The sequence below is a fragment of the Helianthus annuus genome, chromosome 16 (assembly GCF_002127325.2).
Source record: "Helianthus annuus cultivar XRQ/B chromosome 16, HanXRQr2.0-SUNRISE, whole genome shotgun sequence".
Taxonomy (NCBI): Eukaryota; Viridiplantae; Streptophyta; class Magnoliopsida; order Asterales; family Asteraceae; genus Helianthus; species Helianthus annuus.
Window position 1 is genome coordinate 202,279,820 of NC_035448.2, and position 19,749 is coordinate 202,299,568.

General features: G+C 37.8%; 2 long non-coding RNA genes across 3 annotated transcripts; both read left to right on the top strand.

The window, feature by feature from the left end:
* The first annotated feature begins 14,326 nt into the window (after nucleotides 1-14,326).
* Nucleotides 14,327-15,762, top strand: LOC110918199. 2 transcript variants are annotated; one of them, XR_002581137.2, is made up of 5 exons: nucleotides 14,327-14,621; nucleotides 14,769-14,846; nucleotides 15,021-15,098; nucleotides 15,404-15,495; nucleotides 15,557-15,762. It is a non-coding gene; the product is annotated as an uncharacterized LOC110918199 (long non-coding RNA). The 2 variants fall into 2 exon arrangements; XR_002581136.2 differs by having other exon boundaries at nucleotides 15,404-15,762.
* A 1,885-nt stretch (nucleotides 15,763-17,647) lies between these two features.
* LOC110918198 lies at nucleotides 17,648-18,817 on the top strand. Its single transcript, XR_002581135.2, has 3 exons — nucleotides 17,648-17,704; nucleotides 18,275-18,418; nucleotides 18,530-18,817. It is a non-coding gene; the product is annotated as an uncharacterized LOC110918198 (long non-coding RNA).
* Nucleotides 18,818-19,749: the final 932 nt, after the last annotated feature.

Genomic DNA, 19,749 nt, shown 5'->3' on the forward strand with positions numbered 1-19,749 from the left:
CTTCTAATACGAGTTTGGTACAAATTTTCAATCTTTCTGAACAGCGTTATCAAACTCCCAAAAGTTTCATCTTTTGTTTTCAGAAATGTTACCCATGAAAATCTCGAGTAGTCGTCTGTTACTACTAAACAGTAGAGATCACCAGTCATACTTTTGACATTCACAGGACCAAAAAGATCCATGTGAAGTCTCTCCAACGGCCTCGAGATTGAGTTTTCCTTCTTCCCAGGGTGAGATTTCTTTCACTGTTTACCTTTGACACAACTAATGCACTCCCCCTCAAGATGGAAACCCTTCAGATGAACAGCAGTGACTAAGTCGTTGTGCACCAGGTGGTTCATTTTTCGCAGGTGAATGTGGCCCATTTTTCGATGCCACAATTGCGATTCTTTTTCCGTTGCTCTTGACATGAAACAGTGAGCCTAACCCGTGGTAGTAGTTGCTACACTCATGTCCAACACGTACAGATCGTCGACTCTTGATGCTCTCATGATGACCCACTCTTCGGGGATAACAAACCCTGGTTTCAGAATCAAACATTCCTTATCCGTGAAGTGCGTTGTATACATGCGGTCACAGATCTAAGAGATGCTCAAAAGATTGTTTTCAAGCTCAGCGATGTAGTTTATCTTTCAAACGTGACAATACCATTAGATAGAATTCCTTCACCAACTATACGACCACCTTGATTGCCTTCAAATCCCACATATCCTCCATTAAACCCTCGAACATCGTACAGTAGGGATTTTTTCCCCGTCATGTGCCGAGAAGCTCCACTATCCATAATCCAACGTGAAATGGATCTTGGAAGCTCCTGCACATATCACAAACAATTAGTTAGATTTTGATGCTACCCAAGCCTCTTTTAACTCAGGTAGCTTGACGTTGAGGTGAGTTTTCGCAGTGTAAAGTGGCGGAAAATTCTTGTCATTCATCTTTAAGCTCTCTTTAGACCCAATCTCAACCTCTTTGTATAGAAAGAAATCCTTTTTCGGAGATTGACCAGATGATTGGTCTTTCTTTACCACATGCTTTTTTCAGAAGAAATAGACTTTTGTTTTTCAAGTTTCTCATAGTAATCCAAAGGAACATTCATTTTTACCGGTGTGGTACAAGATGATTGTTTTGTAGACTCTGAAACCTTTGGTTCTGGAGAACTTGCTTTCTTTTCAACAGATTTTGGCTTCCATGCTTATTGAGATGACGCAACTCGTTTGTAAAATTTGTCATTTTTAGTTACCACCTTCTTCACAGATTCGATTTTCTTAACTGACTCTTTTACAGATTCAGTTTTAACTTTGTTATTTTCTTTCTTTAAAAACTTTTTCTCAACAACCATTGGAGCCTTTCCCTTTACATCATCTTTTCTTTTCGGATTCTCGACAACCACAGACTTAGGCTTCGAGTTGGTGCACTTTCGGGCAATGTGTCCAACTTGAATGCATTTGAAGCATGTTCGGGCGTCAATTTCCTGACTTGTGCCTTTGGTCTGAGGTTGCGAGGCTTTCTTCTCAAAGAATTCTTCATTGGTTTTCGAAAAAATTTCAGATTCTTGCTCGGAGTGTGAACTCGAGCTTTTCACAAACACCTTTTTCTCAACAAACTTCTTGTTTTGAAAGTTCCTTCTTTGAGTATTCTTACCACCCTGATAACCACCCGACCATTTGTTTTGATTGTTGTTAGAAAAACGTGGTGGTAAAACAGGTTTTTTGTAGTAAGATTTGTCTTTTTCAAAGTTTAATTGCCTCTTGGAACGTTTCAAACCTTCGATTTCACAAACATCAATCTCAACCAATTTGAACACATTTTTCAATTTGTCGACATTCACATTCTCTAATGGAAACTCGAGATCCGAATACAACTTATCCGATCCCAACATCTTGTACATCACAAGAGTAGGTTCTTCACTTAAGTTGTTTTTGGATTTTGATTTCGGAATATATTTATCCAAAAAGAATTCTTCATCCTCAGTTGAGTCAATGTCAGATTTCAAAACATTTTCAACAACATTTTTAACAACTTCGGACTGAACACTGTCTTCATCTGATGATGAAGAGAATGTGATATCGATCGTTTCTGGAAGTTTAACCTCATGTGTTTCATCATCGTTAACCAACCAGATTTTTTCTTTGAAAAATTATTCAATACTGGCGGTGGAACTTGATGATACCCAACCCCAGTTCCATCAGAATATACATCTTCGCCAGCTTTGTTCTTCCTAATGGGTTTGGGAACAATATGTTGAAGAACAAAACTTGCGGAGTTGTAACTGTTGAGTTTCAGATTGATGCGTTCATTTTCAATCTTAGCTTCCTGAAACTGAAGCTTCAGGTTAGCAATCTCATCCAACTGTTGGTTGATTTGCTTTTCTTTCGACTGAAGAACCCCTGACAATTGAAAATTTTCTTTGCTTGTTTTACTGTTTCTTTCATCAGAATCTTTTATCGTTCACTTTAGCTTCTCATAATTTTCAAAAAGTTTACGGTTTTCATGAATTAACTTTTCATTCTCTTTCCTAAATTTTTCTACTTCAATTTTATCTTTTTTAAGTTTATCAGTTAATTCTTTGATTCTATCATTTGAAGCTTTTACCAATTTGTCACGACTCAAGATTTGATTTTCAACTTCTCTGACTCTATCAGTCATATCTTCAGTCTTCTTACCACTGAGATAAGCATGTGTACTACAAACCTTGCAGTTTTCATGCAATTTTTGCGGTCACTTTCAATTTTGGCTTTATCAGTCTTACCTGACTCATTTGTTGAATCATTAGAACTGACCTTGCTCTTTGACTCAGTTCCAGACTTAGGATCTACCTCTAACTCTTTCACTGCAAGAACTTTATCAGCCATTTTTTCAGGTTATCTGCTGTGAACTCTTTCATCGTGTCGATTATCCCATTATCGATCTTTTTCAACTTTAACTTTTCTTCAGCTTATCGTGCCCACATTCTCTGTCTTGCTTCTTCTTCTACTATTTGCTCTATGAGAGTTTCAACACTGATTGATGAAGGTTCAACAACTATGTTTCCTTTAGGATCCAAATAGCCTTCGCGATCAGCATCCCATCTTTTTGCGCTTTTTGCCTCTTTCCATGTTTGATAGCTTTTATCTTTCATGTTTTGGGCTAACATCTTCCTGTTGACATATTTTTCTTCTTCTGTTCGGGTATCTTTGAAAGGAACAATTTTTTGCCATGAAGGCATAACCCACTGCATCTTCTTTCGGTAACAAATCACTCCAATCAAATCCCTCATCATCATGGATAACGGCTAATGCTCTCGACTTTTCTTTGGGAGCATCTTCTAACTGCTTCATTCTCGGAGATTCTGCTTTGTTTTGATGATAGATGGCCCTTTTATAATAGTCCTCACGGAATGGATTGATCGTTTCATCAGCAGCTGCGTTTCGACATTCTCGTTTAAAGTGCCCCTTTTGCCTTCACTTGAAACATGTAACTTTCGATTTATCAAACCCTAGTTTAGTTGAAGGTCCACCAATGGAGTGTCTGCCTGTTATCTCCATGAACCTTTGAGCCCTTCTGACCGCATTCGCCATGCACCATCTAATGTCAATCAACTCCATTTCTTCGGGGTCAATTTGATCATTGTCTTCCTTGGTAAGATTAGTGTTTCCAATCTTTCCAGCAACAAGGCTCTCTTATGATTCCAAGACGGGTGCCAAAAACACCATTTGCTGCTTGGCTGCTTCTTCGTGAAAGTTTTGTGCATTGTTAAGGTCTATAGCGATATTGCACTGGAACATGTTTTTCAGAACTGATTGTTGTTGTTGACTTGGAGTCGATGATGATGATCCTCCATGATATTCGCTGCTTGAAGCAGAACTTCTGTTTTGATTCTCTTGATTTAACATGCTTGAGTTTTCTGCTGAGAATGCAGACTTTAGTGACACATTTTTAGGAATCATACTTCCCCGATAATATAAATCAACATTTTGTTGATACGAGGAATTGTTGACTTTGTTCGTTTTCCTGATCTCCAATTCATGACTTTCTAACCTCTCGATTAGCAGATCAACTGTCAGATCAGTCGAATTTACTGTGTTTTTCAACATTAGCGCAAAATACTGCCAATCTTTCTCATCGGGCAGTGAGTCAAACAACTTATCAACCAATTCTTCCTGTGTAAAAGTAATCCCATATCTTGCAAGTTCCATCTTTAAGTGACCGAGTCTTTCTATCATCTTTGATACAGACTCATTTTTCATACAACCGAACAGATCAAATTCTTTCTTCAACAATTTTTTCTTGTTCTTAACAATTTCTGCTCCACCCACGCACTTTTTCTCTAATTTTTCCCATAAGTCTTTGGAGTCTTTGTAATCGATTAGAGATATGATATCATCCCTTACTGATTGATGAAGTAATGCGATACATTTTTGTTCAGCGATGAAATTTTCTTGTTCATTTTCGACTAAGTTCTCATAGTCACTTCTTCCAATGTTAAACCCGCTCTTCAAGCATTTCCAACTCTGGTAGGCGAACGCCTTTAGCAAATCCTCGAACCTAGTTGTCCATCTATTATACTCCTCGATAGCCATTAGCTTAGGTGGTTTGTTGTATGTGCCATAGGCGTTACCAACACTCAGAGAATCAACAATCGTTTTCCTATGGTTCGGGTTTGGTGCTGGGGTGTTCGTGTTGTCTGATGTGTTCTCTCCTGTGATGCAAGTGTAAGCAAATACATCACTAAACGGGTTCAAAAAATCATCCCCCATTTTAGAGTACTCGATGTTTCAAACGATCTGAATCAGATTCAAACGAACTGGATCAAATACACACATCCTTGTTCACTTCGTGCGAACTGGACCTAATTCTCAAACAATCAAGTTCAAACGATTTGAACTCAAACGATCTGGAACCTATTCACTTCGAGCGAACTGGTTAATCCTCAAACAAAGTGACTTGATGCGAACTGGAAATGACTCAAATGAACTGACTGATCTAAACCCACTTCGTGCGAATTGAAACCCTAATACAAACTCAATCCGTGCGAATTGGTAACCTTTCAAGCGAAATGATCCAATAAAACTCAATCCATGCGAACTGGATGAATATTTCAAGCGAACTGATACAACAATGTTCAATTCGTGCGAACTGGATGAATATTTCAAGCGAAGTGGACACCTTTCAAGTGAACTGGGCCGATTTGGTGCGAAATGGACAGATTTGGTGCGAAATGGACAGCTTTTGTGCGAAATGATGACACTTTCAAGCGACCTGGGGTCAATACGTGTGAACTGAGTGTAATTCCACACGAACTGATGCTGATGTCACACGATCGGGTATGTTTTTGTCAAATTTGATCACGTTTTAGGTCGAAATAAGGTCTGATTCTTTCAAGGATTTGTTAAAACTGTTTTTTACGTGATATATGTGAAATTCAGGCCATTTTAACCATAAAATCTCAATTAATTTTGAAAAATGTGAAGAAGAATGAGTAGAAGTCAGAAATTTCGGTGAAAACAAACTGAATCGGTAAGAACTCTTCCTCCTAAGCTCTGATACCACTTGTAGGATCGTTGTACGACCTATACGAGTCGATCAGAAGAGTTTTAATCCAAATCAAAGGCAGAATTCGATGATACGGACTTGATTACAGCTTGATTCACGCTTAGATTCACTTTAATTATCTTGTTTATTGATTTCAAAGCTATACAGATCACTTGACAATTTGGCAGCACCTCGGCTCTGAAATCTGCAACGTTACAAATGAAATGACAAGCTCAGCTATATATAGAGATCCCATTTCGCATGAACTGGACATTGCCATTTCGTGCGAAATGGTCACTTGGCCATTTCGTACGAACTGGCTTTGCCAGTTCGTGTGAACTTGTCTCACCACTCTAAAACTCTATTTTCTTGACTACTGAGCTCTGGATTATCCTATCTAGATACAAGACTCGATACAAGACGAAGTTGACAGACATATGCACCAACAAAAGGTGTGGCTGGTGATAGCAAAGACAACAAGTTATGGATCAATACATAGGTGATAGCTAAACCACTCAGGATAAGGTTACCTATAATATTTCAGCTAGAGATTATAAAGGGTTACAAAAACAAGTTAAGAAATCTAGTAACTTCGTGAATAAATGAATCTATTGAATCTCGCACTCGGAATAATTGGATGTGGGTTTGCGATGTGTATGGTCATCTGGGACTTTTAGAAAGAGGTCCATTCGGACCATGGTTAATTTGAAAGTACTCACATTATGTTTTGTGCCCCTCATTACAATTGATCATGTATATATATATATAAGATGATTCTACCTAACTATCCTCCTCTCAATGTGGAAAGGATAATCACCTATGATCAGTTCCTAATATACAATATATATTCCGCTAATACTCCCCCTCAGTTTAAGTAGGAGTCTAAACAAAAAGTCTAACTGGAACGGAAATTCTCGAATAATTGGCATGAAAGGCCTTTAGTTAAAATATCTGCATACTGATAGGAGGAACGTACACGTAGAACTCGAACTTGGCCAAGGCGAACGTGTTCTCGAAAAAATGGATATGATCAAGTTCCAAATGCTTCGTACATTGATGTTGAACTGGATATTCTGACAAATATATAGCGGAGATATTGTCACAATAGACAATTGTGGCTCGGCGAACAAGTGCATGCAACTCAAGGAGTAGGTTACGTAACCAGGTTGTTTCCGCCACTCATTAACCACCCCACGGTATTCGGCCTCTATACTAGAACGTGAGACCATGGGCTACTATTTAGAGGACTAAGAGATGAGGTTATTATCCATGTAAGCATAATATCCGGAGGTGGAGCACCTAGAGTCGGGACATCCGCCCAATCAGCATCAGAGTAGGCAATATGTGATGAATCTAAAGTTATACTAAGCCATAAACAAAAATTGAGAGTAAGAATTCTTTCCTTTTTTCGGTATGCCGCTCCACGAGGTAAAGGCCGTAAGCCGGGGGGCGGCCATGATCCGAAGTTAGACTAATTTGGAAACATTGGGCAATTTAAAATTAGACCCACCACCCCAAGCGACTAAATAGGAAGTAGAGAGACTTCCCCAAATGTACCTGAGGATCCTCTTTATAAAATTGAAGTGTGGCTCCCGAGGAGCATGCATGAAAAAGCAGACTTGTTGGACAGCGTATAAAATGTCGGGTCGAGTGAATGTGAGGTACTGAAGTGCCCCAACTAGACTTCAATAGTGGGAGCCATCAGGAAGAGGGTCGCCGTCATTGGCGCTTAATTTTGCGGACGTATTTACCGGCGTGTGGCATGGTTTGCATGAGGTTATGTTGGCTCATTGTAAGATGTATTTTACATATTGAGATTCGGATAAAAACATACCCTTATCATCCATTTTGATTGTAATCCCCAAAAAATGATGTAATTCTCCCATGCCAGACATCACAAACTCTCTCGAGAGTAGCTAGATAATGTTCGTAAGCAAGGAGGTGGATGATGTGGTAAGAATAATATCATCCACGTATAATAATAAGTATGCCACCTGATCACCTTTGCGATAGACAAATAGCGAGGTATCACACAAATTGCCTTTGAACCCATGAGAAGTGATGAAGCCCGAGAAGCGAGTGAACCATGCTCTCGGTGCTTGTTTAAGACCGTATATGGATTTTACTAGGCGACAAACATAATCAGGCTTAGACGTTTCGGTGAAGCCGGGCGGTTGATGCATGAACACAATTTCATTCACTGTCCCATGTACGAAAGCTTTTTAATGTCTAGTTGATGTATAGGCCACTTTCGAGTCAAAGCTATGGAAAGAACCGCTCGAATATTAGCCGGTTTTACAACCGGGCTAAATGTTTCATTACAGTACACCCCTAGCGTTTATGATTTCCCGTTAACAACAAGTCTTGCTTTATAACGGTCCAACGTCCCATCCGCTTTGAATTTGCGTCGAAACAACCATATGCAACGTATGATTGGATAAGATGATAGACGTGGTATGAATTCCCAAGTATCGTTGTTCTATAATGCCGTGTATTCAATAAGCATAGCCTGTTGCCAATTAGGGTCACTTAAGGATTTGAGGTGAGATTTGGGTAAAGGGGAGATGGGAGAGCTGGTCGAGGTGTAATGGTTGTATTTTTGGTTGGGTTTGACGATACCGTGCTTGTCCCGGGTAGTCATGTGGTGGGTGTTAAGTGATGGCGGGTAGGTACTTGAAGTTTGGATGTATTTTGAAGAGGGGATGAGCTGGTCGGGGCAGCTTGAGGAAAAGGGAGCTGAGGTGCTGGGAAATGGTATGGAGTGGTGTGGAGATAATGTGTGACGAACTGATGGTAGGTGGAGTAGGGTGTGATGGAGTTGTGATAGTGGCAGCAGGCATTTGGGTGGGTATTGGGAAGCGATATGGCTGTGATAAAGGGGGATCATCACCAAGAAAATGTTAGGCGTTAGATGAGATTGGGTTGGTGAATGGAAAGGATGATTCATCAAACTCGACATGTCGAGATATGTGAACTCTTCCCGTGGCGGGGTCAAGGCAACGATAACCTCGAAAATTTGAGTGGGTAACCAAGAAATATGCATCGGATGGACCGTGCATGTAACTTGTTTGGTTAGGTGGTGGAAAGGTTAGGGTAGCACGCACAACCAAAAACACGAAGGTGGTCATACGTCGGGTGACAAAGATATAAGGCAAAAGTGAGTGTGTTGTAATTTAGCTGTGTTATCGGTAGAATGTTATGCAAGTAAGTAGCGGTATGAAGTGCTTCAACCCAATAGGTGGGTGGGACATGGGCACGAACGAGAAGGGGAAGAATAATGTCTTTGAGACGTCGTATCATACGTTCAGAATGACCATTTTGAGGTGAGGTTTGAGAACAAGAGAATCAAAAACTAAGACCGTTTGAGTTAGCAAATGTGTGAAATTCACGGTTATCAAACTCACCTCCTAAATCATATTGGAATGATTTTATGTTTTATGAAATTGTGGTTGAATGAGTTTGTGGAATTTAACAAAGGATGGAAATGTTTCTCATTTGAACTTTAATGTGTAGACCCATACATAATGAGAAACATTATCAGTCAACACCATATAGTACTTATAAGATGCATTACTAAGGACTGGCGAGTTCCACAAATCACAATGTATAATATCGAACAGTGCATAAGTAAATGAGATCAATTCAACAAATGGGAGTCTCTTTCTATTAGATAGATGACAAGAGTTGCAAAAACCAAATATGTCTTTATTACATGGAATATTAAAACGACTAGAAAGAAATTGTAAAACTTGTGAGCCGGGGTGTCCGGGACAATCGTGCTACTTATTCAGAGAAGTTGCTGGAAAGACTTAAGTTGATTGTGTGAACGGATAAAGATCACCCTTGCTATCATGGCATGAAAGAGGTTGCCTAGTCTTGAGATCCTTCAAGGTAAAACCATTTGGGTTAAATTCAATGGACACATGATTATCGCGAGTAAATTTACGAACAAAAATGAGATTTTTGGCTACGCTAGGGGCATAAAGGATGTTATTTAGGTGAAAGGTTTTGTTTGGTGTGGTGTGAAAGCCATTGCCCGATCCCAAAATTGGCAACGGTTGACCATTACCAACAAATACGTTGGCATTAGTAGACGTTGATAAATGAGAATTAATTTTACCTTGGTCGAAAGTGATATGGGATGATGCTCCACTATCCATGTTCTAGTTGGAATCAGACTGATTCAAGCTTAGAGTGGAGAGAGCTGCACCAAGTTCAGTAGATTGAAGTAGGTCAATGGGTTGTTGCATGGTATAGTTGGGATGCAAATAAGATGGGTACATGGGTTGCTGTGGAATGGTCAGTCCATAACCACCATAGTTGGGCTTTGTTGAAGGCTGGTGTTGGGCTAAAGATGGAAGAGCGGGCCTGGCCCAGTTGGACGTCCCCGGTGATTGTGATGGATATAGGCATGGGGGTGGTGAGGCCCACCACCCATATGGGTCGTAGGCCTGATTAGGGTAGCTCGAATTGGAGCCTGAAGATGAAGCCATGGTGCCATGTTAGTTGCTGTATCGACCACGACCACGTCCCCCCAGGTAGTTGTTACGTCCACGACCATGGCCCCGTGTATTATTACAAGGCTGATAATTATCAAACTATTGTGCTGGGTGATAAGGCTATGGAGGCGGTTGTTGAGATGGATGGTTGGCGGTGTTGTTGGTAAAGGGTGAAGGTGAAGGTTGTGCGTTACGGTTGAAGATAGTAAATGCCGCTTGATGGGCTTGTTGTCGGGCTGCCAGTCTTCGTTGCTCCCGATCTATCATTTCCCTTGCATCATCCCATGACTTGTCGGCTTGAGTGATGAAGGAGGCCACTGTATCGCACTCTTGAGGAAGATCCGTCAACATTTGTAAGACAAGTCTAGATTCACTAACCGGGTGACCGCCATCTTTAAGTTGCTCGGCGATGTCTTTCGTTTTCTAGAAATATTCGTTCAAGGAGGAGCATAAGGCCATGGTAGTTGTGTTGAAGGCATGTTCAAGAGTGGCGGCTCTGGAGTTCTTGTTATTGAGGAATATCGCCTTGATACTATCCCAAGCTTGCTGGGCAGTAGATTCGTCTTCCAAGACACGAACCAAGAGATCATCGGAGAGTGTTCCATAGATCCATTGAAGGACTATAGAATCGATTTTAGACCACACCTCGTAAGACGGATCTATTAGCCGGAGGTGCGGTACCATCAATATGGTTTAGTACTTCATACCCGTGGGCATGTAATCGAAACAAATTCACCCATGACGAGTATGTGACCTTCTCGCCATCTAGCACACGGATCTTGTTTTGGAAGTTGGTGACTGAGTATATTGGGTGAAGGGATTTGTTTCTGGCAGTAGGTGGGCTGCTTTTGTCGCGCATGGTTATACATGAACGCAATGGATCGACAAATTAGTGTTGGCGAGATTTAGGGTTTTGTGAGCCGTAGCTCTAATACCATGAAAGTATTCACAATATGTTATTTGTCCCTATTACAATTGATCACACGTACATATATAAGATGATTCTGCCTAACTATCCTCCTATCAATATGGAAAGGATAATCACCTATGATCAGTTGGAAAGGATATACAATATATATTCTGCTAATATAATCAAGTTAACGCTCATAGTGATACATGGGCTTTTTTTATGGAATAAATGGCTCCCGATGAAGGTAAATATGTTTGGTTGGAGGGCTAACTTGGATCGGCTACTGACCTTGCTCGCTCTACATAGAAGGCGTCTAAGTCTACCCTCAACTCCTTGCCTGCTTTGTGGAGAGACTAAGAAAACGATGGAACATATATCTTTACATCATGTTATTTCGCCGTGATTATCTTTCCGCATGTTAGTCAATGGTGTTGGTTACCACCTATCTACGCTAGCTTTCTCAGACGGAGATCAAATGGAGAGTACCACTAAAGCATCAAATCGAATATTTTGTCATAAAGAATGGTCGAGGAGATTATTACATGATATCTTGTTGGTGCTTATGAATAGCTTGAAACGAATTGTCCTTCTCCAAGAAACAAATCTTCACTGTGACGCTCAGGGGCGGATCTACTTCATTATAAGGGGGAACGCCCGCTACCGCTTGGCGCTCCGGCGGTAGTGTAAAATTAGTGTAAATTTTGGAAAAAATTGAGGTTTTTTCGATTTCGTTACCGCTTTTTTATAAAACGTTACCGCTTGGCGGATTTTCTAGATCCGCCACTGGTGACGCTAATCAAAGAGATCACGACAATCAGGTTCCTTGGGGTAAAAATCGAACTAAGTTACATTCCTTAAAGTGGTCTTAATGATGTAATTTTAATTCTAATAGCATCTTGTAGATATACATGCATGTGAATGTTACGAGTCTCTTGCTCCTTGTTAGATGAAATTACTATTTTTTCTCATTAATAAAAAATTCTCCACCATTCAAATAAAAAAAATTAACCTGTATCCCAATTAAAATCAACATGTCATTAAGCAGCAAAGGAACGTATTTTCATGGGGAAAATTATATATTGATCAACTTGTTTAAGATGGTGCAGTATCTTGGACAGAACAGATTAGCTGTACTCCTGACTAATTAATAATTACTCGGTTCTCATATAATGAAGTTTAATTGATGTAATAAATAGGATTCCGATGACGTCCACACGTGCATGATAAACAAATAATTGCAGAAATCACATCAATTATTTTATTTGCAAATACTAATATAAATAAACACACGTAACGTACGTATACTACGATATTATTCGGTGTGACACATGGATACCAGCCATTAGAAAATGATATGAAATATGTAATTAATTAACACGTTAAATCACATAAACAATATAAAAAATTAAGAAACAAAATTCTTCAAAACCGTAAAATGTTATGAACAAAGATGCTTACAAATAAATAACACAGTATGAAAGTTATTTATGACAGTTACTAAATTTAAGTGGAATGGGTAACATAAAGATATATTTTTTTCAAAGAGAAAATTGCTAAATTCGTCCCTGAGCTTTTACACAAATTATTAGACCAGTCCAAAATCAAGATTTGTTGCTAAAACAGTCCAAAATCAAGATTTGTTTTGCTAATACAGTTCAAAAAAACAGACACCGTTAAATATAGCAGTTGGACTGTTTTAGCAGCAAATCTTGATTTTGGACTGATCTAGCAATTTGTGTAAAACCTCAGGGACGAATTTAGCAATTTTCTCAAAAAAAAGTGATTTTTTAACTGTTTTTGATATTTAATGTGATATTAATACACCATTAATGAATTTCAATAAAAAAAATTCTAGTAATTTCTTCAAATATAATAAGTGATGTCATCTTAAACTTTAATTATGATACATATAATGCATTTCGAATTTATTAAGTTTTTTTTGGTAATTAATATGATATTAATACACCATAATGGACTTTTAACAAAAAAAAACTATTCATTTTTTCAACATCATAAGATTACCGGGGAAAACCCATTTGACTCAAGGATCGAACCCGAGTCGTCCACCATCAATTCCGGGGAAAACCTGGTAACCCACTCGCCCGTAGGCACAACGGTAAAATTACTGGTAAATACATTTTTTTTAAATATCGTGGTTTAGTGTGAAAAGAAAAAGCTAACAAACCAAATTAAATTTCTTATGATGTTGCCAATGACCTCTACTCCGAGGGTATAACCTGAGTCGTCCACCACCAATTCCGGGTAAAACCCAGTAACCCACCTGCCCGTAGGCACGACGGTAAAATTACCGGTAAAACCCGTTTGGCTCAAGGATCGAACCCAGGTTTCCTGGGTCTCCTATTACTGTTTACCAGTGCCTCACTCCTTTTTTGCACCAAATGAGAATTGAACCTAAGTCTTCAAAGAAGAACTCAAGTCCTCCTACCATTTGAGCTAGAGGTCATTGGCAATATCATAAGAAATTTAATTTGGTTTCTTAACTTTTTCTTTTCACACTAAACCATGATATTTAAGAAAAAAATGTATTTACAGGTAATTTTACCGTCGTGCCTACTGGCGGATGGGTTACCGGGTTTTCCCCGGAATTAGTGGTGGACGACTCGGGTTACCCTCGGAGTACTCCGTTTGTCCAATGGGTGCCCCGAGAGTGCTCGGGATTGATTTGTTGGCCGTTCAAAAAAAATTCTTATGAGGTTGAAAAAATAAGTCTTTTTTTGTTAAAATTCCATTATGGTGTATTAATATCATATTAATTACCAAAAAAAAAAACTTAAAAAATTTGATATGCATTATATGTATCATAATTAAAGTTTAAGATGCCATAACGATAATACAATTACATGGAAAAAATAACTAACAAATAAAAAATCACTTATTATATTTGAAGAAATTACTATAACTTTTTTATTGAAATTCATTAATGGTGTATTAATATCAAATTAATTATCAAAAACAGTTAAAAAATCACTTTTTTTTAGAAAATTGCTAAATTCGTCCCTGAGGTTTTACACAAATTGTTAGATCAGTCCAAAATCAAGATTTGCTGCTAAAACAGTCCAAATCAAGATTTGTTGCTAAAACAGTCCAACTGCTATATTTAACGGTGTCTGTTTTTTGGACTGTATTAGCAAAACAAATCTTGATTTTGGACTGTTTTAGCAGCAAATCTTGATTTTGGACTGATCTAGCAATTTGTGTAAAACCTCAGGGACGAATTTAGCAATTAACTCTTTTTCAAAAATAAGAATGGGCTCATAGAATATCTATATCTATATCTCTAATAAAGCAAATCATTGGGGGACACATGTCACCCTATGTTTGATGCCAAATAAGCAGCCACATAAGCATATATGTGGCATATCTCATAGGCCAGGATTGGAGAAGTCTTCTCACATACGCTATTCTATACTTTCTCTCATTCTCTCCAAACCGTTCAAAGCAATATTCGAAACCCTAATATGCGATTCCTACTCCTTACCCTTTCAATCGATCATGTGCACAAACCCTAATTTTGATATCTATTTTTCTAGCCGTTTCACTCCGAATCTCAACGAAGACATCAATCATTCATCATCACAAACACTAATCGCCTCAAAAATCATCGAGCATGAGCATATTCTGGTGTAAGTTATTGATTATTGGTATGAAACATTTCATCAATTTCATCATTCGTCCACCAGGTGATTGTTTACATTATCCCCTTTTGAATTTCACTCATATCCTTTTCTTCATCGTTTCTAAAGTGTTGATTTGTTGAGTTTTGCCCTTTCGTTGATCATCTAAATTATATATCTTGACATTTGGTTTTTTTATTTCCATTATTTCAGTTTTCAGCGTTTGTTCACCGTTCAATGGACTTTTGTGTTGTAAGGGTTGATTTGTGGTTTATGTCAGACTAATTTGAGGTTTGATTTGTTTTCTTGGCAGATTGCGGTTACATATTTTGGATTTGGATTAATTTTACTGTTTTTTTTTTATTATTTTAGAGTTGTTGATTGCAGGAGTCTTAGGAATTAGGATTTTGTTTCGGTACCTATTTTAAATCGACTGAATATGCCTATGAAACGCTCAAAATGTAGGTTATTTGGCATCAAAGTTGAAGATGGATGGCTAAGCTTTTAAGCAGTTGTGTGGCGGGGGTATGGAGTTGGTATAAGGTATGATTTCTCAAGGTTGTTCCCCTTTGTTGGTAGCCTATGTTGTTAATCTATATCAAAGTATATTTGTATAAAGTCTGTTTCAATTCTCATGTTGAATAGTTTTTTAGGGTTTTTTTTCTTCTATTTGTGAAAAAATACATTATAATACGATTGCAGGGCTCACTAGGTCGAACAGAGGTTGTTATTTTAATCTACATCAAAGTATATTTGTAAAAAGTCCGTTTCGATTCTCATGTTGAATAGTTTTTTACGGTTTTTTTTTCTTCTCTTTGTAAAAAAAATAAGTTATAATACGATTGCAGGGCTCACTAGGTCGAACAGAGGTTGTGATTCGGCATTTGCCAGCTGCCACACAAAATTTCTTAGTTGGCGCTCATGGAGAAGATCGACAAGAGTAGGTTAGTGTTTTACGTGCATAAAATCCGGTGTGTCTTATACTGGTTCCGAATTTACAGAGCCCAAACATGGCTTCATGGAAAATGGCAACTCAAAAAACCAAAACCATAAAACTTCAGCTACATCTACACATTCATTAAAGAAGGATGGATTTCAAATATGGAGTTTGGGTCGATTCTTTGACGGTGGTCAGGCATCGTGACGACAAGCGAGCGGGCGAGAGAGTGGTGCGGTAATTATCGTTCTTGCCATAATTTTGTGACATGTTCTATTAGTTAATGTAATGCCCATAAATTTAAAATCATTATTCTAGAAATAAAAAGAATAATAGTAATTTATAAATTAACCACTAGAAAACCCTAATTAAGACACCCAAGCATGTCAATCAAGCAAGTAGGTAGGCATGTCAATCAAGCAAGTAGGTAGGCATGTCAATCAAGCAAGTAGGTAGGCATGTCAATCAAGCAAGTAGGTAGGCATGTCAATCAAGCAGGTAGGTAGGCATGTCAAGCAAGTAGGTAGGCATGTCGATCAAGCAGGTAGGTAGGCATGTCAAGCAGGTTGGTAGGCATGTCAAGCAGGTAGGTAGGCATGTCAATCAAGCAGGTAGGTAGGCATGTCAATCAAGCAGGTAGGTAGGCATGTCAAGCAGGTAGGTAGGCATGTCAAGCAGGTAGGTAGGCATGTCAATCAAGCAGGTAGGTAGGCATGTCAAGCAGGTAGGTAGGCATGTCAAGCAGGTAGGTAAGCATGTCCCAAAAATTAGTATAAATAGAGGACATTGGGACTTGGTCTGGGAAGTTGAAACGACGCTCATAAGTTCTGTGTACGTCGAGTTATAGTTAAATCAGTCCACAACATACACTAATTCACGAAGTGCTGCCACAATCAGGGTAATAACTCGATCGCTATTACGATTCATTTTCCGACTGATCAATATATCCAATGGATGTTTAAGTGTCGCCCACATTAGGGTTATACTTTGTCGTTCGTCGTTAATTCGATGAATGAGTTTAAGTATCGCACTTTGTCATTCGTCATTAAATCGATGGATGTTTAAGTATCGCACTTTGTCGTTCGTTGCGAGAATTTGATCTCGAGAGTTATCGTAAATGCTGTATTAAGTTACTAACCTAGTTTGTGTGCATGTTGTTTAAATTAGGTTAAAAGATTAATCAGTAGTCTAAACTCTGCCCATATAAATCTAAAATATTAGCACAAGGTAGCTTCACTTTGGAGTTATTAAGGTACGGATCCTTACCCCACTCTTTATTGCTTCATATTCAAATTGTTATAAAACCACTAAATTACTATATCTGTTAAAAACTCCTCACGTCTTTGATTATCGATTCATTTGACAGTCCGTTCGATTCCTATCCTAATCATTTGATTTAGCTTTCATGTCATGCGATAGTATTATGTTATACTCATTATCGCATGTTCCAATATATGTTCCGTTTTGTTATGAAAATAAGTTTTATAAGTTATGTGAATAAGACCATTTGTACTCTGATACCCTGAGTATCGCTTCTCGTGGAGTGTCCCACGAGCATGTTGTTGCGGCATCGACATCATGTGCTCCATCCGTGACGGAGATATCAGTTCACGGTGTCTCTTAAGTACAAGTGTGGTACATAAGGCTATTAGGAGGCGTATGGATCGATCCTAGGATTTAAGTATAAGGAGGTGGATAACGGGTATGCCAATTCGCCATCTCATGTGATAATTATGCAGGAGTAGCTACCTGTGTATTGTCACGTTTTAAGTTTGCTCATGGGTACATCCGTAAGATATGATGATGAAATTTTGTTCTTGCATCGTATCATTTTCGCATAAAGTTCTATCCGGATAAGATTTCATATAAAGCATTATTTGTTATTTGAGCCTAAAATTCCGTACTGAGCATTCGGCTCATTCCGTAAACTTTTTGTATATACAGGTCCACAGGTTACTTTGGGAGGGGAAAAGAGAGAAGAATAAAGCCTAGGAATAAATTTGAAGATGTTAGTTAATTAAGATGAATGTCTCCGCTTGTATATTAATCTTAATTTTAATAGTCGTGTGGTTGTATCCTTATCAAATAAATAAATGGAATTATGACTTTTGGTTATGTTACCGTTATTGTGACACGTCAGCCCTTCCGGGTTGGGGTGTTGCATTAACTAGCACGAGCCGGAACTCGGTCAATATCGATTCAGTTCGTTTAGGTACCCGTACAGTACTGGCATTTGGTTAGCAACCTAAAGAGAAAACAAAACAAATGTATATAGTTGCCATATACCCCAAAGGATATCTGCACATAATTAACTTTGATTGAAAACCATAAAACAACGAATACCGGTACCGGTTGCAATAATACCTATACGGCTATACTAGTACCGATGTTCTATCGGTATTGGTAAGGGCCATAACCGATACCTGGCACTCATTATAGTTTACCATAGCAAAAAAATACTCTATTTTGAATTCAATTCTGTTTTCAACACAATTGCGTATTAGATTTTTTTTTAGTGAAGTTAAATGAACAAAAGTTATTAAATGGGGTTTTCAACATAGTTGCATATTCAACTTTAAAAAAAACCTAATGACCAAAATAAAAATCATGTCAAATAAAAATTAAACAGGTTAAAGGCGTATATTATTAATTTAAAGTATATGGGTAAAATTGAAACTAAAAAAAGTATAATGCACTAAAAGACGAACAACTATGAATATTAAATCTTACATACAAATTTGGTATTTGTTAGTTATATAATAATTTACATCTTTCTTTGTAGGTTTTGAGTCGTAAACTGTATCTCCCAGCTAAACTATCATCCGAGCTTCCACTCATCGTGGCCATTGATTTACAACCCATTGCTCCGATTGAAGGTGTCATCCAAGTATAAGGAGACATAACTAATGCTAGAACAGCTGAAGTGGTGTGTTGAAATCTTTTGCATCTTTTTATTTCTTACAAGAAACCAAAAAAAAAACATATATTTAATTTGTGCATTAACTTCTTTATTATTTTTTCTTATTTTTTTTTTCAGGTCGTTAGGCATTTTGATGGATGCAAGGCTGGTATATAATTGGCGTCATTAATGTTGCAGGTCACTATATCTAAAGATGACACAGTTGTTCTTGATGGTGTTGGACTGCTGGTGATAAGAAGTTTAGAGAAGAACGACGTTACTGTAGGCTATATAATTTGTATGTCTTCATTTAATTTTGGTGAAATTTAGTTCACTGAAGTTCGGTTTTTTGCTGTTGAGAACTAAGAACTGATGTTTAGATAAGTAGTGCGGATAAATAATTAAATAATATATATAGTTTGTTAACTTATGGGCAAGACTGCAAGCTACTTTAACGTGATGGAGGCGGCGGTGGTGACAACCGGTAGTGGTAGCAGCTTGGGAGGTGGTTTTGGTAGTATTAGGGGAGTGTCTAACAAGTTTGGATGCAATTGGGGGATGTTTGGCGAGTAGGCCAACTTGGTCAACCCGGTCAGGCGCGGTCAAAGCTGTTCAAATGGTCTACGTGTGTCAAATTCTGTCAACCTGGTCAATCGTTGTCACAGATGCTACCTTATTGTGATAATATCATGCCACTTCTTCCTAAAGATCTTTCTAGCGGTGACCTGTATCCGTTTGTTAAGCTACCAATTTTTTTTCATTCATTCCTGAGGTGTTCTTATAGAACGGTGATAAATCGGAGCCCAGTTGATGTAAAATCCAAAATTGTATGTCAGAATATGTATTTTCAATCATTAAACTTCGTTACACTTTTATTAATTTTATTGTTTTTGTTGTTCAGGCCGTATCTTTTTAGATAGTATTAAATTTGAATAAAAATAATAAGTGTTTGGTTGAAGTCGCGTGTTACGCGGGCATTAGGCTAGTATGTATATGTATATATATATATATGTATATGTATATATATATATGTATATATATGTATATGTATATATATGTATATATATATATATGTATATATATATATGTATATATATATACTAGCTTAGAACCCCGTGTAATACACGGGTTAAATAAATGTAATTTTATATATCAAATAAGAAGAAAAATATCTTTAAAAACCTCGTTTCACGGGTTGAATAAATGTAATTTTATATATCAAATAATAAAACAATATATCTTTAAAAATCTCGTTTATTACATGTGTTGAATAAATGTAATTTTATATAGTAAATAAAAGAAAAGGTATATCTTTACCAACCCCATGTATTCTATGAGTTGAGTAAATTTAATTTTAT